The sequence below is a fragment of the Triturus cristatus genome, chromosome 8 (assembly GCF_964204655.1).
Source record: "Triturus cristatus chromosome 8, aTriCri1.1, whole genome shotgun sequence".
NCBI lineage: Eukaryota > Metazoa > Chordata > Amphibia > Caudata > Salamandridae > Triturus > Triturus cristatus.
In genome coordinates, this window is record NC_140591.1 from 1,463,836,832 (window position 1) to 1,463,860,834 (window position 24,003).

Consider the following 24,003-nt stretch of genomic DNA (forward strand, 5'->3'; position numbering starts at 1 on the left):
GAGGGTAGAACTGCGGGGCTCTCTGTGTCTCTACATCAAACGCTCATTTGTCCCGTTTGAAGCCCCGAATCCAGGGCGCTTTGTTATGTTAATGAGGTCTGACATCACTGCTGAGATCAAAGTCCCCGGGAGCGAATATAAGCACGTTTCGTGAGGAGGGCGGGAGGAGGAGAGACCGGGGGCGTGGTGGAGGGCGCAGGCAGCCGGGGACTGGTGGTGACACGGAGGAGCAGCTCTGCAAACACACCGAGCGTGCAGCCAGTGCTGTGGGAGGACGGCGCATCTCCCCGAGCAGAGAGCAGCGCGGTGCGCAGAGAGGGACCAACACCGCACCGAGGAGAAAGTGCACGCTGGGCTGACCCTCAACTACTGTGGAGGCAGCAACACCCTGGGCAGAGGCCAGCACTCTACAGAAAGTGGAGAAAGTGCACCCTAGGGCAGAGAGCAGCGCTTCACTGTGAAGAAAGCGCGCCCTGGGCTGAGACCACCACTCCACTGTGGAGAAAGTAGCGCTTGAAAGAGAGCGGCGCTCCATTGTGAACACACGAGCCCTCGCCCACCTTGGACTCTTCAGCACCAACATCCAGAGCATTAGTCTGGGCAGAGAGCAGCCCACCTCCACTGTGAACAGAACAGGTGGGCAGGCAGTGGCCAGCACACCTCCATTGTGAACACACCTGCCCTCACCTGCACGGGGACAGATTGGCACACATCCACTTTGGACAGCACAGCCATCTCCCACTGAAGGCCTGCTAGCACACCTCCATTGTGGATAGCACAGGAATCTGGGCAGAGACCAGCTCACCTTCACTGGACAAGGGCCAGCCCTCCTCTACTGCAGAGAAAGCTGTGCGCTGGGCAGAACAGCCAGACTCCGGCGTGGGCAGAGTTGCATTACTGGGCAGACTTCTGGACGGACTAGCCGCGTCTCCTGTGGACAGGATAGTCTAACTCCAGTCTTGGGAGACCAGGACAGGAGGCAGAACACCAGCTCTCCACGGCGGACAGGCCAGCCAGCATTTACTGTGTGCAGAACAGCACAGGGGACGAGGATCACACGTTGGCTGTGGATAAACCGCCCCTCCGGCGTGCGTAAAGAGTACACCTGCACAGACTACCCACACCAGGAGCTGAAGGCGCAAGCGTCACACGTAGCTGAAAAGGTGCCCGTCGCATATCTGCGCGCAGATCCCCACAGTGAACGAACCACCCCCACATTAAAGTGGGATCGCTTGGCTCGAGTCCACGCGGACAGTCCACCCCACAACCAGCGGCGCGCAGTTCTACCCCAGTCGACCTACAGGCAGCTGCCTCTTCATCCGGCTGCCCCGAGACCTCTTCAAGGGCAGATAGGGGGAGATATCTGACGTACCAAGGCCAGACATCCGATCGCATCCAGGCGCTGTCAGATAACTCAGACACAGCTGGAGAGAGATCTGCCTGCGCCCAGCTGCGCGGATATCTGCTTACACCCTCGGCGGGGAGACCTGCGCCCGGAGCTGCCCCCACAGTCGCTGGAGTGATCCGTGCGCACACACCGGCGCCCCCACGCCCCGCAGCTGGTTGAGTGAGAGTGTCTGTGCGCCTTGGACTGGACTCCCTCTCCCGCACAGACTTGGATTTGTACTTTGTGAGCTGAGAAGGTGTGAGCCCTGGGGACCGTCTCTGGAGGCCTGCAGGGAGGAGAAGGTAAGGGGCCTGGGAAGAGTTGAGAGGGGTGGACGGAGGGGCTGCGGGGAGGGGGTGTCGGGGGCATTCGTGGGGTTCATTCCGCTTCAGAACTCTCTCTGGATCAATGAGAGTCTGGGCTCCGGAGGACAGATGCGCTGCGCCAGGTTCAGGGCTGAAATGGAGGCGGGAGGGGGAAAGGCGGACCAGCGACTGAGCTGCGAACTATTGGGAAGAAGTCCTGGAATGTACCCCTCGGTTGTATTTCACCAAAATATCGTACGTTTCCGTTTCCCCGTCGGTCAAAGTTGCGAGCACGGGGCATGCATACCAGGCTCATGTGAACGCTCCTGCGCTAGAGGCAAAGTTTACAGCTTGCCAACTGGTGTTCTCACGCGCACTCCTGACGCCAGAGCGAGCGTGCCTTTGCATCGGTGCCAGTGTGTGGGCAGTGCGTTCCTCTGCAGGGACAAAGCCTGCGTGTGGGCTGTGCCGCTCTAAGGCAGTTTCTGCCAGGATGGAAGCTGTGCCAGTGTGAGCAGCTTCTGTCAGCGCGAAGCATGCCTGTGTGTAAGCAGTGCCAGTGTGAGGCCAGGGCACGTGTGCTGGCAGTGAGAGCCGATTTAAGGGTAGTACCAAGGTGCTAGACTAGGCAATGTACGGAAAGCGCGAAGCCATTGCCACTGTATGGGCAGAAAGAGCCAATCCACCGGAAGTGCCAATGTATGGGTGCATGGCAGTGCCACCTTGTGGGCAGTGGCCTCTGAGTCGAGAGGACAAGTGTAGCAGCCATTGTGTGCGGCAAGTGTCGGGTCTGCTCCATGGTGCGGTTAAGGCATGTGTGAGGGCAGTGTCACTGTGCCAGTATGTGGCATTACCAGTGTGCAGGCAGAGTGGCAGGTGTCTGAGGGCCTCGCGCTCACTGTCAGGACAGTGCCCGGGACTTCTCTCTGCCAACAGCTCATAGGCATAGCCCTGGAGTGTGGTTACAGCTCAGGGCACCCAAAACTGAACTGCACTTACCGGCGTCACACTCGGGGAAGGTGGCACCGGGCAAAACAGCCAGATTCGCCGCTTGGAGCCACGGAGGAGGGGTGGGAGCGAGGAGGGTGGGCATAGCTGCTGTACAGTGTGTGCGAGACGGGATGGCACGTGCCATGCTTGGTAATAGCAACACATGCATATATTACTTTCTTTCTGACCTCCCTGACCCTCTCCCGCCCACCCCTGATGGCACGGCGCCCTCCCCGTGGCAAGAGGCCCATTGTGGCAAACGTGCGCTTTGCAAAATAAGGTGCGAGCATAGCTCCAAGCTTCGCCCCCTTGCCTTATGAATGGCCTCTGTTATTCGTGACTTCCTATGTGTTGAAAAGTTCAGTGGGTTGAGAAGGAATGGGGTCTCAACAGCTGTGACCCCCAACGCGAGTTCTGAGTCCACAACCTGGCATGGATCGTTTGTTCGGGGCAGTCTAGGAAGAAAGCGAGCGCTTCCCCGCGGCAGTCGACAACACCGGTCTGGGTGACAGGGGAGGACATTAGACTGACAATCAGCGCTTGGAAGCGGTGGAAACAGGGCCGCGTTGGAGAGCGCTTCAGCATTCCCTGCTGGGGGCTACAAGTTAAATAAACAATGCAAACATGGGGTCTACAGGTAGGCAGCTCAGCGCAGGGAGTCAGTTCACACCACGGAAGTATCGCAGTTTATGCCTTTCAAATACAACATTGACTTGCTTTATAAAGCGCTTCAAGCCTGCCAGGTTGTGGCAGGTTAGCGCCTAAAGTGGTGCCGGCTGACAAGTTCGTCTCTCCGTGCGCAGGTGTAGTCTCGGCTCTCCTCCACATAGTCGCGCACACAGATCGAGCGTTGGCTTCTAGGCGGTACTTTACAATTGGATGCAGGGTGTGTGCGCCTGGGAAGTCCGAGGCTGTACCTCCATGGAGCGGAGACTGACCCGTGTTCGATGAGACGGGACCGGTCAGCCGTGTTCAGGAAGTGAGGAAAGACTGAGCCAGAGGACAGACTCGGGCAGGCATGAGGAACCGCGGACCATGACTGGCACGAGGAGGTACTGAGTGAGCAAAGGAGGTATAGTGTGCGGTAGAGAGGCACATTTGGCGCAGGAGGAGACAGGAGGGCCCTGGAAAGAGAGATGAAACTTGGCACAGAACTGCTGCCACCACAGACACGAGACTCTAGCCGAGAGACGCCGTGACGGGGTACAAAACGTGAGCCTGAACAGGGACAGATGTGGCCGTTCAGGTGGCTCAGTGAGTTAGGCACTTGCTGCTCAGTGAGCCTGGACTGCAACAGAAGTGACCGTTCAGGTGGCTCAGTGAGTTAGGAACTTGCTGCTCAGATCGTTTGGAGCTAGCAGATCATAATAAGTAGGTCCACGCCATGACCAACCCACACTATCTATCGGTATTGGTTCCCCAGTTGTGGAACAACTTGCCTGGAGGGCTACGTGAGGAAGGAAACCTCTTAAAATTTCGAAAGAGCCTGAAAACGCTACTGTTCAGGAGAAGCCTGAGCATGGCTTAATCCAATGCGATCTTTTGTTCTGACCTGTTGTGTTATTGTCCTATTCCATCTTTCCGGGCGCTTAGAGGCCTGCAGGTGATTAGGCGCGGTATAAAATTAAAATAACAATAACAATAACAATAACTATCATCCTTCTAAGGTCGACGCATTGAGTTCCATCAAACTGGGAAACGCCAACGCCTTTTATATACAGGGCTTAGAAATTAGAGCTGCGGTACTAAGCGCTATGTAAAACACATCACATGCTCATGTTATAGGCATGCCACCTATCCCCTCTTCTACTCGTATCCTTTTCTCCCTCCCTTTCATTTACCCAGTTACTCACTCCTTTGTCCTGTTCCCCTGTCATATATCCGGAAACGCTCTATCTTCCGGCAGTATCTACCCTATCATTTCACTTTAATATTTCATTTTCACACATTAACTTATTGTTCAAAACACCCTTCGTCCATAGAGATTCCTCCGAGAGTCCTTTTCTTTCTAAGCACCCTCCGCATCCGCATCCTCTCTTTCCTTCTGCCTCACGTTCAGAGAATTTGTGTCATGGTGTGATACCCTGGTTAACAAGTTCAGAAGTGTATGCCACACAACTGGATTGTGACCCAGACCCTTCCCGAGAGAAGATAGCTCAGTGAGATATTCACTTGCTGTTGAGATGGATGCTTGTATATATGTGTGTGTATTCTGCGAGTCTAAGACTCAGCCATTCATCCTTCCGAAGTAGATACATTGATTAACACAAGCACCTAGTATTTACAGTGCCACAAACTAGCAGAGCCTCTTAGTTAGCAACCAGTATAAACGCAAGTTGTCGGGTTTTAGTGCTGCAATATTTAACCCAGGCATTCAGGACTATATACAGTGAATTGTCTAGACAAATGATCTTCACACTTTTTAATGTGCCCCCCCCCTTCTTGTAAAGTAATTTCACATTCCCCCACCCCCAAATGACCAATTATTCTATCAAATGTTAAATAGTGTACGTAAGTTAAAGATTTCTATGGGCCTTGAGAACACACTTTCTGATAGATATCGATTAAGCTGATGCGCAGTGGCGCTTTACAGCTGCACACTCTAGATGTACAAGGGAAGGGCAAGGCAAGGCAAACATTTGAAGAGGGCGCTTTCCAGACGTCATCTTTCCTAAAATGAACCCTATGTGTGAAATTGAGAAAAATTGTGATCAAGATAACTAAAACGTGCAAGGGACTTATGACGGCTTCAAAGGAGTATTGACAAAAATTGAGGATTATTTCTGCCTTATATGTGGTCTCATCCTCCTCTGCTGCAGTCGGTCTCACACCTATCCAGGCCTTTTAGCGAAAAACACTCAGCAAGAGGGGAATTTTAACCCCATCCTTGCAAATTTAAATATAAAACTGCAAGTCCCAAAATGCAATGCTCTGTTGGCGAAAACATGAGGACTGGATGAAGATGTTTCACTAGAAATGGAACAGCTCTGGCATATTTAGCAATCTAAACATTGCGTCCATGTTATCTCTTTTAAAAGTGCAGTTAAACATGAGAGCAAGCACGCTACAGTGAGAGGTGACACACTAAAAGAGTCACGAGCGTGACCCTTTAAGACAAATACGGTTGAATGTTTATTTGGATGCCCCCCACCTTGACCCCTACTCCCATCATGGACAGGATGGAGGAGAGCTACGGATAGCTCACCACAGAGTGCCTCACCTCCTTACCACCTCTTCGGAGCGCTATGGAATGGAATAGATTCTAGTTGCTTTGGCTACACATACCTATATGACATCACGAATCATCAAGGTACACGCACATTACTTGACTATCACATAACCTGAGGTACAGAACTGGACGGACCAGCTAGAGGCGGCACTTGGGGGGTAGGGTTTAGGGTTGTAGAAGGAAGTGCTCCTGTAGTTCATGCACAGGTACAGTCCTGCCACCCCGCACCAAACCCAATAATGCTGTTTTCAGCCCCAAGAGGATGAGAATCTGAGTAGGCCCCTGTATTCGAACCTTTAACCTGCACATAAAACACAGATCTCTGCCGCACTTGAATTATTGACGTAAGTTTTCCTGATGTCTTTAAAAAAATACCACAAGTTGCCAGTGGGTACCCTAGCCTTGATGTTTCCTTTGCAATGTATGTATGCGTGTGTGTGTTTGTATGTATGAATGCATGCATGTATCCATGCATGTATGTATGTCTGTATTTCTGTTAAGCAAGCCTAGCCAAAAGGCAGCGGGGCACTGTACAGGGTACAGCTGGGGCTGAAGTGTATGCAAGCAATTTTACACCGTACCCCCAGTGGTGTAGATAGTCAGTTAGTTTCCACATCTGGGATGAACTTAAGAACAGTTTTTAATCATTGAATGATCGGTGCCTCCAGTTTGAGAAAACTAGTGTAAAAAGCAGATAGTTGTTCCCATTGGTCGTCGCGGTGGAGCAAGTGTGCAATGGGCCTTAATGCAAACTAGTGAACTCGAGCAGTTTGGCCTCTTGTTGGGCAGTAAACGCCAGCCACACTCGGGGGGCCGGGCCTCTCACCTCCCTGGGCCTCGGTAGCACTGCACCCAGTTATTGCTATGACCTTGTCAGTACATAGGTCAGCACAGTATTGTCTGGTGCTTGTGCGATTGTGTAAACCGGCCCAGGAAGGACACACCAGAGGGGTGGAAATGTCTGCCCCTAGTGCTTGGACACCGCGGTTTAATTTACCAAGGCGCGGAGTGCAGTTCAACCTAAAGGAAGGCCGGAACCGCAGACTTTAACTTTGGGGCCATTTACTTCAGCGCTCCACAGAAGGAAAATCTCACGCGTGTTCTCACTGGGACTGATTTACTTCACGTGGAGTTATGGTTCAGTGACAACGCTCCCTACTGACACATGCGGTGATCTGTAGGTCACACGTTCTAAGGTAGAGCCTAGCCTTCCATTATCACGAAGTCAGTAGATGGAATACCCTTACATTGAGCGGCTATACTGCTTAGAAACAGGCGAAACGAGGTGTGAAGCGCTATATAGATTTGAATTATGACAATCATTTAAAAAGTGGTAAAGTCTCCTATGTAACTTGACATAAAGGCTGATTTTATTTTGGGATTTGTTAAATGCTTGTTGTGCCGAATGGCTGATTTTGAGCGCTCATTAATACTCGGGTGAGGCAGGGTTGGATTGGGATTAAAAATCGGCCCTGGCACGCAAAAGAAAAAAGTGGCCCACATTTGCATATTGCTTTTCCCCAAAACACTGCTTTGGTAAAATTTTATGAAAAAAAGGGGGGGGCAAAAAAATGCACAGATTCATTTACACTGGTGAAACACACCTGAAAACAAGTGAGGCCACTTTTGCTTGCTCAATATCCATACATTAATGGGCCAGCCCAGGGAGAGAAAGGGAGTGACACCTCTGCCCGTTGCTAAACGGGAGGTAATGAGCGCCCATCTGCCTCCAGAAAGGTAACTCAGGCACCCACTGGGCCACTGGCGGCATCGAACAACGCAGAAACCCCTCAGGCTGCTACAAAAAAGCAGCCCAGGGCTGGGATTCGGATACCAGCCCCTCGGGCATTGCCCGAGTGCACGCTTTACCAATCCGATGCTGGGGTGAGGCCTATCCAGTGCGATTGGGGTGGCAGCAGGTACCCAGGAGTACAACAGTGACCTTGGACTGATTGGAGAAGGTGGGTCGCCCATGATCTTGTGGCTCTTTATCTGGCTCGTTCATGTTTTTTATTCATCCCTGTTTCTTTGTCACTGTTTTTCTATATTTCTCTTCCTTCTTCTTTTCATCCTTTTCTGTTTTTCTCTCTGTAGCCTTGGGGGTAAATATGATGAGCAAAAATAATTTCATGTCCCATAAAAAAGTTCAGGTGAGCCCCACCTGCAACCCCCAGCCCAGACAAAGCCCTGCTCACTCCCCGTTTTCCGCTTAAAGCGCCTAGTTCATTCTCTCTGCCACCAGGGCCGGACTGGCCGTAGTGGGCACCGGGCAATCCCCCGGTGGGCCGCACGGGTAGGGGCCGGTTTTGGGACCCTGGGTGCCGTTTTTGTTGCAGGGCCGTTTTTGCAGCATAGCTGCAAAATCTGCCCTGTAACAAAATCAGCCGAAAACCGGCCCTGGCAAAGAGCTCGGCGGCACCCCCAACCCCCCGGGGAGGGGGTGGGCGGCCAAGCACTTTGCCGGTTTTGGTTCCCAGTCCGGCCCTGTCTGCCACGAAGACCCACCCCGGCTCAGACTGAAGGCGTGTGGCCCCGTCCCAGAGCCATGGACATCATTCCTGGCTTGCTCCTTGTGACCCCTGCCACTGCATTTGGGGCCCCAAGCCTCAGTGGTAGCAAAATCCTTGCAAGGAACACAAGGGCAGCTTCACCCCCTTTGGACATGGGTGGGTGCTCCAATCTCCTTGTTTTTTGTCAGTTTTTTATTACACTAATAGGGAATAGTAATATATTATTCACTATTATTGTAATACAATATATGGCACAATAAGCTGGAATATAACCCTCCCTGGCAGCAGAGGTAAGTAAAAAATGCTTTTAAATGTATGTTGTGTGCATGCGTGAAGATAATTGTGTGCATGCGTGAAGATAAGAGTGTGTTTATGTGTGAGAGAGAGAGTGTGCCAAGTGCGAAATATAATGAAGCGCGCACTTAGGACTCGGCCCCCCGGGCACCCGGGCACGCCCCTCCCCTTTGGTGGTTCTCGTCCCTGGAGAAAACGGGACCACAGCAAGGAGTACTTCCGGGTCAGCGACGACGTGACGTCACTTCCGTCCGCGGGGCCGGCGCCTCGGAGGGGGGAGAGGGCGTGGGCCTATTTAGGGCAACTTGCCCTTGTCCTCGCCCTCTCTTTCTGACTGCGCCGGCCCCGGTGTACAGGGGTCTCCTGTAATCTCCCACCCACCCGTCCCTAAAGATGGTGCTGGGGGAGGTGTTGGATTTGGATTAGAGAGCGGCGGTAAAGAGGCCACATAAATTGCCTTTACATTGTTAAGGGGAGTCCTCCTGCATACTCCTTAGGCCAGCACTGAGGTGGAGAGACGGTAAGCTCACCCCAGAGAGAATGGGACATCGGCTGGGGGCAAGGGCGCCAGTTTAAAATAGGGCATGGGGCTTCCGCTCTTGGTTATTCCCTACGAGCCCCGATGGGCAGCCTGGTGGTGGAGGGGTGGGCCCCTCAAGGGGCGTACCTAGACCAGATGACAGGGGCTCACCCCTCAAGGACGCAGGTGGGTTGCGCCTTGCGTGGTTCTCAGTTGGTTGGGGGACGCGAGCCTGAAGGCCCCTTAGTGCTGGAGCAATAGACAACGTTCTTCGTGTAAATAAATTGAGTTCTGCCCGACTTGCGGATGGAGCATGAAGATAGGGGCAGCTTAAATTTAAATATTAATTAACGATTGAATTTGATAATCCATATCGTATTAAATTGTATGAATTATATATTGTCATGTTTGTGTGATGATTTGTAATAAACATGGCCTTTTTAACCCACAGCTCTGGTAGTCAAGCATCGCTTTGTGGGTTTGGTTGGGGGGCAGGGCCGGGAGCCATCCTGGGGGGTACGAGTCCTATGTGTGTGTGTGATTGATTTAGGAGCTGTGGGATGCAGACGGGAGTTCCAGAGTGAGGAGTCTTGTAAATGAAGATGCGACCCCCTTATCTTTTTCGTGCTGGCCATCTGATTTCATCTGATTTTCAAAGCCCGACTATTGACTACTTGCTGACTTCATGGTGACTGAGCTGTCATACTCTAGTCCAATCTATTTCTTTTACCCACAGATTTATTCTAGAACTTTCCTCCTATTTGGTGCGTTTGTTGTGAACCAAGACCACAACTACCAGAGTCCACTTGGTTGTTTACTGAATGCTCAGGACTGGAACACGGGGTCATTGATGACGTGATGTCATCGGATAACCTGAGGTGACAGGTTGATGAACAGATTTAAGGGACTCTTGTGAGAATCAAATGCTCTGGGCATGAACGTCACTTCACCAAAAGGTCAAGGGTAGCAGAATTGCCATTTGAACTTTACGTCCACTCATACGCACGTGCTTACCTCATACACACGCTTGCACACACACACAATCACATACATACACTCTCACATAAACACACTCTTACCTTCACGCATGCACAGAACATACATTTAAAAGCACGTTTTTTACTTACCTCTGCTGCCAGGGAGGGTTATATTCCAGCTTATTGTACCACATACTATATTACTATAATAGGGAATAATATATTACTATTCACTATTAGTGTAATAGAAAACTGACAAAAAGCAAGGAGATTGGAGCACCCACCCATGTCTAAAGGGGGTGGAGCTGCCCTTGTATTCCTCGCACAGATTTTGCTACCACTGAGGCCTGGGGCAGCAAATGCAGTGGCAGGGGTCACAAGGAGCAAGCCAGGGGTCGCAGTTGTGACCCCTAAATGAAGTCCATGGCTCTGGGGAGGGGGCCACATGCCTTAAGTATGATGCCTGGTTCTCAGGGAGCCAGCGTGGGTCTTCCTGGCAGAGAGAATGATCTAGGCGCTATAAGCAGTAAACGGGGAGTGAGCAGGGCTTTGTCTGGGCTGGGGGCTGCAGGTGGGGCTCACCTCCACTCTTTTATGGGACCCAAACTTATTTTTGCTCATCAAATTTACACCCAAGGCTAGAGAGAGAAAAACAGAAAGGGATGAAAAGAAGACGGAAGAGAAATATGGAAAAACAATCACCAAAAAACCAGGGATGAATAAAAAACAAACAAGCGAGATAAAGAGGCTGGGAATGCCTGGCATGGATGAAAGAGGCATGAGGAGGAATCAAAACCTGGCAGTAGTTGCCTTTGTATTCAACATTTGATATTGCCGCCTTGCGCGTCTGGGCAAAACTTTGGGCCCCAGCACTTATTCTTTTACAAATTAAGCACCGGGAGGTAGACCTGGCCCTCTGCTGCCATCTGCCTTTGTATGTTGATTCTCAGCTTGATATAGTTTGCTCCTACAGTTCATGTGAAGATGTGCAAAAGAGAGGAATGCTACCCTGTGCTTAAATTGTAAACACATAAGTTCCAGGGTCCTCATCAGGCGGCCACTGCAGCTTGCACCACCGATGGGCCCTGTTAGCGCTGCCAATAACAGGATCAATACAACTGCTAAACATCACACTCCTACACGTGAGACAATTCAGACTATTCTGGGTCCCTAATCAATAAGAATGGCGGGGGGGGGGTGGCAGGTAGTAGCCATTTTTGATGTATATTGCATTAATTAACAACTATTGTTGTGCTCATCTCTAAATTAGACAAACAGCTAGATTTGCACAGATTTTTTGCAAATGGAAAGAATTTTGGGACCCATTTTATGTACTTGAAGGCCGGTTCACAAAATATTGAATTGTGGTGCGTCATATTCTGGCCTACGTCATCAATATTCACAAGGTAGGTTGCAAATTGCAAATAACTATGATTGGATGCCATCATAGGGATGGTGGCCTGTTGGGGTCAGTAGACTACAATGTCAGTGACTGCATTTAAATAAGGTAAACCTAAAAATTAATGCAGCCCATTTTCCTTAAAAGAAAAGGGGTTGCATTAAAAAAGAAAAGTATATTTTTGAAGTTTAAGAGTTGGCAATGGTCTTCTGGACCACGGCTTATTCCCGAAACAAACTTTTCCAAATTTACACTCACAAACGGGAAGGGGTGTTTCTGAGCACGTGTTTCCACTCTGACTTGTGAGTCAGTAACTTTTAAATGTTTTGTGTCTGGATTTCCGTTGCAAAACATTGGTACATGGATTACCATTTCTCACTTTATAAGGGCCGCCTTCAACACGCCACTTTCAAATAGTAATTCATTACGCCTTTCTGAACCCATTTTGCAATTCGGTAAAATGTTAATTACTCGCAAAAATGGTTTAGTGCATTAATAAAACCATTTTGCTTTCGTAAACCCATTAATTTAACTAATCATAGGCTTTGTGACTGTAAAATGGGTTTTCACACGAGGCCAAGATTTCCTAACTCGAGTTAATAATACACAAAGTCATTACTATGAGTGTGCTTCTGGGTCCTAACTGTGGGCCTGTCTTTTACAAAAAATATGATGACCACCAGGTGGGGGCTATTTCAGTCACTCACTGACTTCCGGGTCCTCGCGCCAAATCCTCAGACTGACTCAATGATTTTTTAACTTGTGCTCGGCCTTGATATTTTCCTAGAATTTACATAATTTCCACCAAAACCGTTTCTCTGTTTTTCTTTCATTTTATTTTGGCCTAGTATATAAAATAGCTTTACACTATTCCAATGTTTTTAGGGTGTACTTTATTCTTCTCGTTTTATTTAATAGCACTTTAGAATATTATATTATAGATTTCTGATATAAAGAAAGTCGGAGTGACTGAAAATGCTAATAAACTTACTAGATAATCTATAAAAATGGGGCCAGGGTTTCCTGCCTCACTGAAGGCACGCATCTGTGAAATGTCACTTACTGATGTGTCTGAGCCTGGCCACACATCTGTGTGTTTACAATTATTACCCCACAGGGTTGCAATCCTTGGTGATGGGTGTATCAAAGGACGCTTTAGGAATCAGAAAGATCGTCTGTAAAGTGCAATTTGGTCCCACAGAAGGAGATTTAGGCCAGACACAGCTCCCTTCTTCCAGCGCTGCCCACGTTGTACTATTATAGGAAAGTGGGAGGGTTTATTTGGGAGCCGCAGGCAGTGCAAACATGCAGAGTTGTCTGATGTGTGGCTGGTGTCTAAGTGCTTTCCATATGAGGCAGATAAAGGAGACGATGCACAGGAAGACAGAGACATTTGCCAAAGATCACACTGAGTGTTAAATTAGAGAAGCTGCGATACTGTCAGAATGGAACCAGAAACCCACAACTCGCCGTTTAATGTGAGTAAAAGCTAATGTTTGGCTAACACTCAAAAAGCTAATCGCAAAACAGCTAATCACAAAAAAGCTACAGAGTTACAGCTCACTTAAAATACACAATGCACGCCGGAACATACTTTACATTATGGACACACTTCCTCCACGCGTACCACGTTTCCGCACGTTATCTAATTTGTGAGTAGCTATTTTATCAGTTTATTTAACTCCACCGAAGGGACGTAGGAATACCACTTTGCCCTTGGGGCAATAAAGTCACAAGGTTATCTCACAAAAATGGCATGGCTACTCTTGAATTATGTACTTCTTCAAAACCATTCCTAAATTATTAATACTTTGAATAATTGAAATCATATATACATGGCAAGCTATGTTTGAATAAAGGCTTGTGAAATAAGGATTACGTGCTGTGTCTTGGCTGTTCTTTCATTTGTGGAGCAGGCAGTTGAAAAAACAAAAACATATATCTACATATATATACTTGAAGTGTGAGCAGTGGACCAAAACGCAAATACAGCACCCGCACCGTTGATCACCTATAGTTTTTATGTCAGATAATGTTTTATACCCTCGTGTGTTCTCCGTATGCACCCCCTGCCCAAAGGCGCCTCCCTTCCCAATATGATACAACAAAGCAAAATTGGAGCTGCACCACAAAAAATCAAACAGATAAATGAAAAAAACGTCAACATTTCACATTCAAATATGACACTTATTTGTAAATAACAGTCTCTATACGGTCCCTATATTTTTCTCCTCCTTTATTGTTTTACAAAGTGTTTAATACTAGTATTTGCACTGTCCCTAAACACTCACAGATGAAGGACTTGGCAGATAAAGGAAAGGAGCCCAGTGAAGTAAAGTATATGTATACATACATATGTGCAATACAAGCAAGTGGGCCTGATTGTGCAGGTACATTATTTACTTATACCTGTTATGAGTAAGCAGCATTTTTCATTTCATCTTGCAGGGGGCACCAGTTTTGGTTTCTACACATGTTCTCGAAAATTGATTTTTGATTTTTGTTTCTATCGATTGTCTAGCTTGAACCTGTTCATTGGTGATATATTTTATGTGCCCTGGTGAAGGCCAAGACTTTGGAACGTGAACCAATATTGGTGGTTACGGATTCAGGATGAATTTGTATGTTTAACCATGAACTACAAAGATAAAAATGCACAAATGAACTCCCCACCTAAATATCGACTTGTTCGTCATGCCACAACTGTTGAGTGGCGTGAAGTAAAATAATGAGGCCCCCCTGCAGAATATGATGAGGGGCCTCCGAGTCTCCCATATCTCACAGATATGCATTGACCTTGGGGCTGGGCCCCCTTGAAGGGTTGGGGCCCCCTGAAGTGATGGGGGCCCCCATGCACTGATGAGGCTGCAGTGGCCTGCGTAACGCCCCAGCACTGTTCCCACCCATCGCTGCCATAAGTCCAGTCAGGATGTCGTGCGATCGCGATGAAGGACCTCACCTTGTGCTAGGAGGGTGGAGGATGCTAATCAGCACTTGAAAGATGCCAGATGGGGACCCCGGGCTCCAGAGTCACATGTGCTATCACTGGTCCCACCTACTGACTCCACTGCTGCACGTCTGGCCTGGAATAACCCCAGCTCCTCCCTTCGCTGAGCATCTGGAGGCTTCCCACTTCTACAGAAATTAGCCCCGTGGAAAATTATCCCACAGCCTCCTATCGAGAAACAATAGACAGTAAATACCAAGAGATGAGGCTTTTTAATGCAGTGGACTCCAAAATCTGCATGTTATTCTGGTGAAAACTCCTAATTGGGTGTTAAGGATCGATCGCATCTAATAAATTCTGACCTAGCGGAGTCAGATTTTTTGGGAAAATTAATATTGCACCAATTAAAGGCCCATTTGTAATGTCGACCTTAATATGTCTTCCTCGTTGTTAGATGATTACCTAGGCAAACATAACCTGTACTGTCTTTGGACATTTAGTTTGGCTCTTCTGAACACTTCACACATGTGCACAACATAGTTCCCATACCAAAAATTGATTAGATCAAGTTCCAAGAGACCCAGCTTAAGGATCCTGTCCACTCATTGGGTACTTGTAGTTTTTTGTGTCAGTCACAGGTGATGTTAGTTGTTCCTCAGTTGCCTTCAGTGGCCTACTGACAATGGGGTCAAAAGAATTTAGGAAGCATATCAACCATGGATGACTATGAGTAACAATACCCTAGCCACTGAACTTAGGTTCTCAAATGGGGTTTTTCTCCTGTTAATAAATCAGTACTGCAACTATATTGAAAAAACAATTTCCCCTACCTGGAAAGGTTCTCAGAATTTGTGTAATCTGATTTTGCCTTAATGTAGCAGAGGGCACACCCAGAGTGGGCATAACGCTTTCAAGCGACTTTACCACCAAAGTAGATTTTGCTCTAGGCACCTTGATGTCTATAAATGAGGGTGTTTCTGGCTGAGATATTTCCATCTTGGTGGGAGAGATAAAAGATAAGACACAAGAGGGAGGTTTCTTCAGGACATCCTTGACGCCTACAAAATATTTAGCTTCGCTGGCAATTTTCACAGTGTTCAGCCTCCCCTTTCTGCTAGTATCACCAGGTTTATTATGGCCTCAGGACCATTTCGTAAGTAAATCAAATCCTTTGAGATCATTGAGAGTCATGAAAGTGAAATGTTGTCTCTTTGTCAAGCCTGGATGCACCCTCCCTTAGATATCTGGGTGTGGATTGACACGCCTTCCAGTCAATGTACAGCCAGAAGTGCCAGAGGCAGGCTCGTATCAGCACTTTACTGTGTAGACTTTGATGTAGATACTATAATTGAGATTTAAAGGATCTAGTGTGATCGCACCATTGTTGATGCTTCAAACCGGTCCAGTTATTAAGAAGATGTAAGTTCATGGTTCTCTGCGCACTGCAGGGAAGCCAGTAGGAAATTGTGGAAGGCTATCAAAGCTTGACTAGAGATGACGAGGATGTAAGGGTGAAATGAGCCACTTTACGAAGCAAGATTTTAGCACAAAAGTATTTACATATCTTATCTGTAAAGAAAGGGACTGCATAGTGGAAAAACCAAAGGTAGTTCTGGCCTAAAATCAAAGGGGCAGATTTACAAGGCCGTTGCACCACTTTTGCGTCACTATTCCCATGTTAAAAATGGCGCAAAAGTGGCGCAAGGGCCTTGTAAATCTGCCTCAAAGTATTTAAAGTCGAAGATCGTGTTAGTTAGGCCTAGAAAAGTGAAAGAGTCCAAGTAGGTACATGGTACTGTAGTTGGCAACATTAACTCTTTCTCTTACCTCAGTTTCCTTATAAGGAAAACAGCATGCATATCAAAAGAAAAAATGAAACTTTGCAGTTTCATGTTTTTTAAATTATGCAGTGATATGTGGAACCCCTGCCTGCTCTTGAATATATTTTTATTTACATTCTCAAAGGGGAAGGGGCCCATTAGAAACCCCTTTCCTTTTGCGAATGTGTTACCACCAGTTTTAAACTGGAGGTAAAGTATTACTGTTAAAAATGTAATATATACCATACCGTTTCGGTATTTGAAAGGGACGTGCTAAACACACCCCATCCAAATGCCGAATCACAAATGCAAAATGCGATTCAGTAACAAGTTATGAAATCGCATTTTGCATTTTGTACATTTTAAAAAGCATTTATCTGGTTGCTGCAAATCGGGCTGTTTGCGACTGGAAAAATGCTTTGTACATCTGCCCCTTGGACCTACTAACCTGGCTAAGATAAACGGTGGAATATCTGGCGGGATACCGAGGGGCAGATTTACAATAACTGGCGCATCCCTGCATATCAGCATAGATGCACCAGTTATTGTGCGTCACGGTTCTGCCACCATGGATGCGCCGCATTTACAATGCGGCGCACCATAGGGCAAAAACGGACAGATGCATGACGCATCTGTGCCGTAAATGCAGCGCATTGCTGGAGTTGTGTCGCAAGCGCGACGCAGCTCCAGCGAGGCTCTGGGGTGCCGTATCTTTACAATGCTGCGTCAATCCTTACGCCTGCTTCAAGCAGGCGCAGGGTTTTGACGCAGCATGGGCTCAAAAGTGACTGAGTGAAATCTTGTAGATTTCACTCAGCCCCTTTTAGGAGGCGTTCCTGCGACGGAACGCCCCCCTGCACAGGAACGCCTACTTCTGGCACAGGGCTTTACAACGTGACGCATCTCCCAGGTGCGTCACGTTGTAAATACCCCACAGCATGGCGCTGGTTTTGCATCGCCGCTGCGTTACAAAAGTGACGCAACGGCAGCGTAAAAGAGGCGCAAGGGGCTTGTAAATCTGCCCCCTAGTTTTGCTATGATGAGTGGGGGCAAGATCCAACCGTGCTTAGATCTCTAGACTTTTCAATGAGGTTAGAAAGTACATCGTAAATACCGATGCAATATAATGGAATACAACTCAGAATGCTACTGTGGCAGCATATGTGACAGGAGTGTGTGGCTGCGCCAGGAATCAACCACTGCCGAGGGAAGAAAATAGGTTTCTTAATAGAATATTTGCCCCCACCTGTCTCAACGCTTGTTACCCATCAATAGGCTGGATTAACATTTTTCGTGGACAGGATTCATTATCCACCTAATCTGTGTGCAGTAAAATCTACATTCCAACCTCAGTATTTTGGCCTCGAGGCATGCTCCTTATATTAAATCCTTGGTTATGATGTCTACAGTTTATCATCTGCCAGAGATGATTCTTCCTGCATGATAAGTTTTAGAAGTAAGGCTATTTGGGAAAGAGGGCTATATTAATTTTCGTATTTTATTAGCCTAGATAATGTACATTGTTTTATATTGTGTAATGAAATTGATTACATTAAATTTATGATGTGCTGGTCTTTAATTGACATGCAGTGGATGCGTTGATAAGGTAATTTGACCAAACTGAACTATTTTCCTGACTGACTGTCATTTGGTACAGAAGTTATTGCTGGATGTTTGAACAACATGGTTCCCATATCAATAAATGCCAAATAAAACTTTGGCCCCCTTCATAACGTGGGCACTCTTTGTTAAACTGCAGGGCTTTTTGCGATCATAATTCACAAGCAGTGGGGCGTGCATTAGGGACAAATTCGAAAAGAACTATTGATGGACAGAATGCAGAACAATGTCATACATTCACCCCAGTACAGAGATCTGGGCCTAAATCCATCTTTTTTGTGCTCACCATGCCATTCCAGTTTGCACCCAGCCATATGCAAATCAGTCTTGACCCTGTGCCCATTGGGGCAAATTCGTGCACATTCGGTGAAATAAAGATACAATTATTAGACATTTCAGGAAAGCTTTTATTAATGTGAGTTCAATTTAATTATGACTTCAGAGGAGCTATCCTTCCACTATAATATGTGTGCTTCTGCGCACGTGCATTGTTTGAAAACGTTTACATAAGGCTATGATTGAAGTAGTTGATGAATTTTAACAGAAAAACATAAGTGAACAGTCTGCAGCCTCATTCAGGCGGTAGGCCGACAGAGGGAAGATATTGTTATTTCATACAAGTGGTATTTCCCAGTGGTAATTTTTATGCTTAATTCCAAAATTTCTCACTGAAATGGGTAATAACATCAAATGGACTTTAGGACTATTTTACCAACACAAATATTCCAAATCCTATGTTATTTTGTTCATGAAAATTTCTCCAGGTTACCTGGACCGAACTCTAGATGCAAGCCAAGGATGCAACAGCAATTTACCTGAAATCTTTGATTTCAAATTGTCTGTAAGCACCATTTGCAGCTCATTTGAAAGTCACAGCAGTACTCATCACGAGACTGTGCAGTGACCAAAACTTATATTCACCAGCTAAAAGCATCCTTAACTCTCACCCCTGTCACATTCTGGCCATCACCTCATCATCCCAGCAGATAAGATGTCACAAATGGCTTCATCTATATCATAACCTGTCAGATATGGCATTAGCAATGACGTCATCAATAACATTAGTGATATTGCTCCAAATTGCAAAGATTATCATGCGAGGGCACATTTATAGTGTATTTGAACATTGGAATGTGCACCACTCTATTGAATACAATGGAGTTCTCCGAGCTTCTACGGGCCGGTAAAAGCCCGCAAACAACATTCCAGCGTTGTTTTACAACAACCTCTCGGAGCCCAAGGGGATTTAAACCCCCTCGGGCTCCGAGAGGCCTTTGTTTCATTTGTTAGAACATTCTGCCCCCTAGTGGCAGAATGTTCTTATAGCCCTTCGTAGCTGGGCTACACCGGCTATTAAAGTCCCACTCCCTTGTTAAAGGCCCTCGATTTCGGCTCGGGCCTTTAACGCTGGAGCGGGCCTTTATTAGCCGGTATAACCCGCTACGGCGGGCTATAAGGCTATATTAGAGCATTGAAGGCTATGGAGTACTCTGGGCTTCTAATGACTGGTAGAAGCCAGGAGCATCAACATTCCAATGTTTGTTCACAGCAACAGCGGTAAACAAAGGCCTCATATGGGCTCAGTGAGGCCTTTGTTTTACAAATTAGAACATTCTGCCCTCAAGGGGGCAGAATGATCTAAAAGCCTTAGAGCCCTCTGTAGTGGGCTCTACTGGCAATTAAAGGCCCGCTCCCTTGTTGGAACAGAGCAGTCCTTTAATGGCCGGTAGAGCCTGCAACAGCAGGTTCCAAGGATATACACCCTTATGCATCAAGCCAAAATCCAGTCGGTAAAATACCGATTCGGTAATAGCTCCCGGTATTGTGTGAAAAATACCCAATCCCAATGCATCAACCCAAAACCCGAGCAAATAACGAATCGCTAAATAAATAACCTCGAACATACCGAATCGCTAATACCCAAAATGCTAATTTACCGAATCGCTAAATACCGAATTCGCAATTACCGAAATCACTATTAGCTCCCGGAAATTGCCAATAGCAAATAACGAATCGCACCCCAATGCAACAAAACTCGCAAATAACGAAAATCCCAAAAATCGCTATTTTGCCAGAGCTAAATAATGGGAATCAAAACCTGGAGGTAAAGTCACAAAAAAAAAAAAAAAAAAAAAAAAAATCTTCCTACATGTGCAAATGATTGAGGCAATCACTAAACCCTTAAATGTGGCCCAGGAGACCCTGTTGGCTCCCACAAAATGCCTGCCTTCTACGTGCTTGCAAGGAGGATGCGGATCAATGCAGCAGGACAGCGCAGGAGAAGGGTCCAGGAGCGAGTGTTCAGACTGCGCATAACCCTGCTCGGCCAGAATGAGGACGAGGTGTACCAGAAGTATCGCCTCAATCGCGCTATGATCATGCGCCTGATTGCAGACCTGGAACCATTACTGCAGCACCAGACACACAGGACAAATGCTATCCCTGCGCACGTTCAGGTCCTATGCAGCCTGCACCTACTGGCCTCAGGGAGTTTCCAGGGGGTAATTGCGGTTGCCGGAGGTGTTTCGCAAAGCGCACTGTCACGCTTCTTCAAAAAATTCCTAGATGCCATGCTGACAATGCTCCACATACACATCAGCTTCCCCACAACCCCACAACAGTTGGACCGCACCAAACAGGCATTCAACCAGGTGGCACAATTTCCACATGTGATTGGATGCATCGACTGCACGCATATCCCCATATGTCCTCCGTCAGCAAATGAGTACCTTTTCAGGAACCGCAAGTCATACCACTCGATCAACGTGCAGGTTGTGTGCGATGCCAACAACATCATAACGGACCTAGTGGCACAATTCCCAGGGAGCACACACGACTCATACATCTTCCGCAACAGTGGAATGCACAGGCGACTACTCAATGGAGAATTTGGAGAGGGACTCCTGTTAGGTACGTAGAACTACGCTTCCCCACACCAACACCACACATGTATGTACATCACCAATGCTAAGTCTATGCTTCTATCTTCTAGGTGACAGTGCTTACGCCCTGCGGGAATACATACTCACCCCATACCTAAATCCAGCAACCCCGCAGGAACATCGCTACAACGCTGCACACATCAGCACGAGGAATGTGATAGAGCGGACTTTTGGGATTCTCCACAAGACTGGCGGCGCCATGCTATACCAACCAGACACATGCTGTCGAATAATTGCTGTATGTGCTATGCTGCACAACATTGCCACCAGAAGGGGGATACCCATGGAGGTGGACAGGGATGACGACCCCCAGGCTGACCAACCACCCGCCCAACGACGACCGGCACACATCCCAAACACAGCAGAGGGCCATAGGAGGCGGACAGACATAATGCAAAATCATTTTTGACCCTGGGTAAAATGAGACATTACAAGTTGGTGTTGGGTGCAACTGTTTAATGCACAGTAGCACTGAGGATTGTGCAACAGAACTAGCATTGTGAATCATGCTCCGATTGCATAAATGTAAATAAAAGGTTCCTTAAAGTCAGGCCTGTGCAAACACAATAATTGGATGGCCATGGTTGCTCCACCATGGACCTGCAGCATGTCCAAATTTCTAGTGGCGCTTGCCACGTACACCAAGCCTCCGCTCAGGTGCATCCAAAGCCTCACCACGGCCTGTCCCCGTGGAGGCACGCGAACTTCGGCGCCTGGTGCTGGCCTCTGCCAGTGACACGCTGCTGACACTGGAGGCAGCCTCACTGGTGTCATCCCCTCCCAATGCTGCAGCACTGCATGTGCTGCTCTGAAGTTGTTCCACAGCAGTGGTGATGTGTCCCAGTGACTTGGCCACATCACCGCAGAAGTGCCCAAGGTCCACCTGCAGGGAGACTGTGCGGCGTGCCAACACAGCGGTGCAGTTGCTGTGCCGTTGTATGGCCTTGGTAGCGGCGGCAGAACGCAACATTAGCTGCCGGTTACTCCTCCTCTGGGACTCATGGCCCTCCCTGATGGCACGGGTGAGCTCACGTACCTCCTCCCTGAGCTGAGCATTGCCATCAGCAACCGCAGTGGTCTGGTCCCTGACCGCCGTGCCCATGTCCCTGACCGCGGAGCCCATGTCGGTGACTGCTGCAGTCATGGCGCGCATCTCCCTCGCTAGGCGCACGATATTGCAGCTGATGCTAGCCACATGTCTTCCCTGCAGGTTCTGTGTACGCAGCATCCTCTCCTCGATTGCAGAGGTTGTTGGGACATCCTGGTCTGCTGAGGAGACGGAACTGCGACGGGCCCTGTGACGCCGTGCGTGTCTTGAGCCTCCAGGTGGTGCAGCAGGTGGTGTGGATGTGCGCTGCGTGGGTGCCAATTGCGGGGGGGGGGGTTGCCATCTCCTGCAAGGGCGCAACTTGGTGCCTGTGCCTCTGCGGTATTGTGGCTGTACTAGCTGCAGGCTGTCTTGCTGGTGCCGTTGCTTGTGGCGCAGGTGCTGGTGCCTTGGCTTGTGGCGCAGGTGCTGGTGCCTTGGCTTGTGGCACTGGTGCTGGTGCCGTTGATTGTGGCGCTGGTGGAGGTGGTGCTGGTGGGGTGGCAGGTGTTGGCGGTGCGTGCGCATCCTGCGCAGTCTCCTGGTCTGACTCCACGGGTGTCTCCGAAATGATCAGCTGGTCGCTGTCGTCAGAGTCCCCAGGTGATGCATCTGTGTGTGAAACAGTGCATGATTAGTGGGATGATTACACCTACATAGTGTTGTACCCATTAATGTCCCTCTGTGGTCCAAAAAATGAACAGTCTACAGCCATGTACAAAATATGTGGTGTGTGCTCAGAGGATTTACGCCTGTACCTGCACTCTGGGCTGACTAGACTACAACTCCCAAGATGCAGTAGTGTCATGTGTGGAGCTGTCTGTGCCAGAGCTGCTGACACAGTGAGATTGGGCTGGGGGCATGGGTATGGATTTACGCTATGCTGGGTGTGGCACAGGCATGCATCTTACCTTGGGCACTTGTGGCTGCGCCGGACGTGTCCATCTGGTTCACCCCCACAACGGCTTCCCGCTCTATGGTCCCTTCCACAAGGTCCTTCAGGGCTGTGTTGGATGGTGCAGTGGTTGTTCCGCCTCCAGTCCTTCTTGCCTCCCGGAGCCTCTCAGCAATCCTCTCTTTTGCGCGCTTCCGCAGGTCATACCAGCGTTTTTTAAGGTCGTCAATGCTGCGGCTAGTGACGCCAACCGCATTGACCCTCTCACGGATGCGCTGCCAGATGCGCCGCTTCTCGGTCTCAGGCACCTTGAGGGACAGCTTGCCAAAGAGGCGGTCGTGTTTGCTGGACACTCCCTCGATGTGGTACTCCAGCTCCCTGTCCGAAAACTTCTTCTTGCGCTTGCGTGCAGATTCTGCGCTGGATGGCACTTCCTGCGACATGATGGATGTGTGATGTGAATGGCAGGATCTGTGTGGCCTCACTCTGCACAGCCTGTCCTTCTTTCCAGCTCCTGTCTGCTCCTCTGTCGAGGCTATGTGGGTGGGGCAGCAGTATTTCCTGGTTGGTGATGTCATCAGCCTGTTCCCGGAGCGACGCGGCAATTTGCGATTTCGCTATTACCGATTCGGTAATAGCTAATTCGGTATTACCGAACTCGCTATTAGCCAAATCGGTATTACCGAACTCGCTATTTGCTAGTGAGGCCGTTTGCGTGTCCCGCTATTAAGGAATCGGTAAATTTAGCGATTTTTAAGGAATCGCTAAATTTCACCGAATCTGTTGATGCATGCCAATTACCGATTCCTTAATGGCGATTCCTTATTTTTCGCTATTAAGGAATCGGTATTAGTTTGGTTGATGCATATGCCCCATAGTATATTACTTTTGCAGGCTGTGGTACAGAATTAAAGTGTAACTGTGAATATTGGGGATGGTTTTCACCAAAGAGTTCTACGTTACTTCTGATTCATTTAAAATAGGTAATGAGAGCGAAGAGGTCAAAAATATTTCCTTTCGAGCAGTGTAAAGCAAGCTTTGATTCTTTCTGCTGTGATGTAATTACAGTAAATAACCACAT

At 48.3% G+C, this 24,003-nt stretch overlaps 1 protein-coding gene across 1 annotated transcript in view; it reads left to right on the top strand.

The window, feature by feature from the left end:
- The first annotated feature begins 223 nt into the window (after nucleotides 1-223).
- WNT11 (Wnt family member 11) overlaps nucleotides 224-24,003 on the top strand; it is a 206,582-nt gene continuing 182,802 nt past the window's right edge. Inside the window, exon 1 of the mRNA XM_085623281.1 lies at nucleotides 224-1,689. The gene's annotated coding sequence lies outside the window, so the exon portion shown is untranslated. The remainder of the gene's footprint in view (nucleotides 1,690-24,003) is intronic.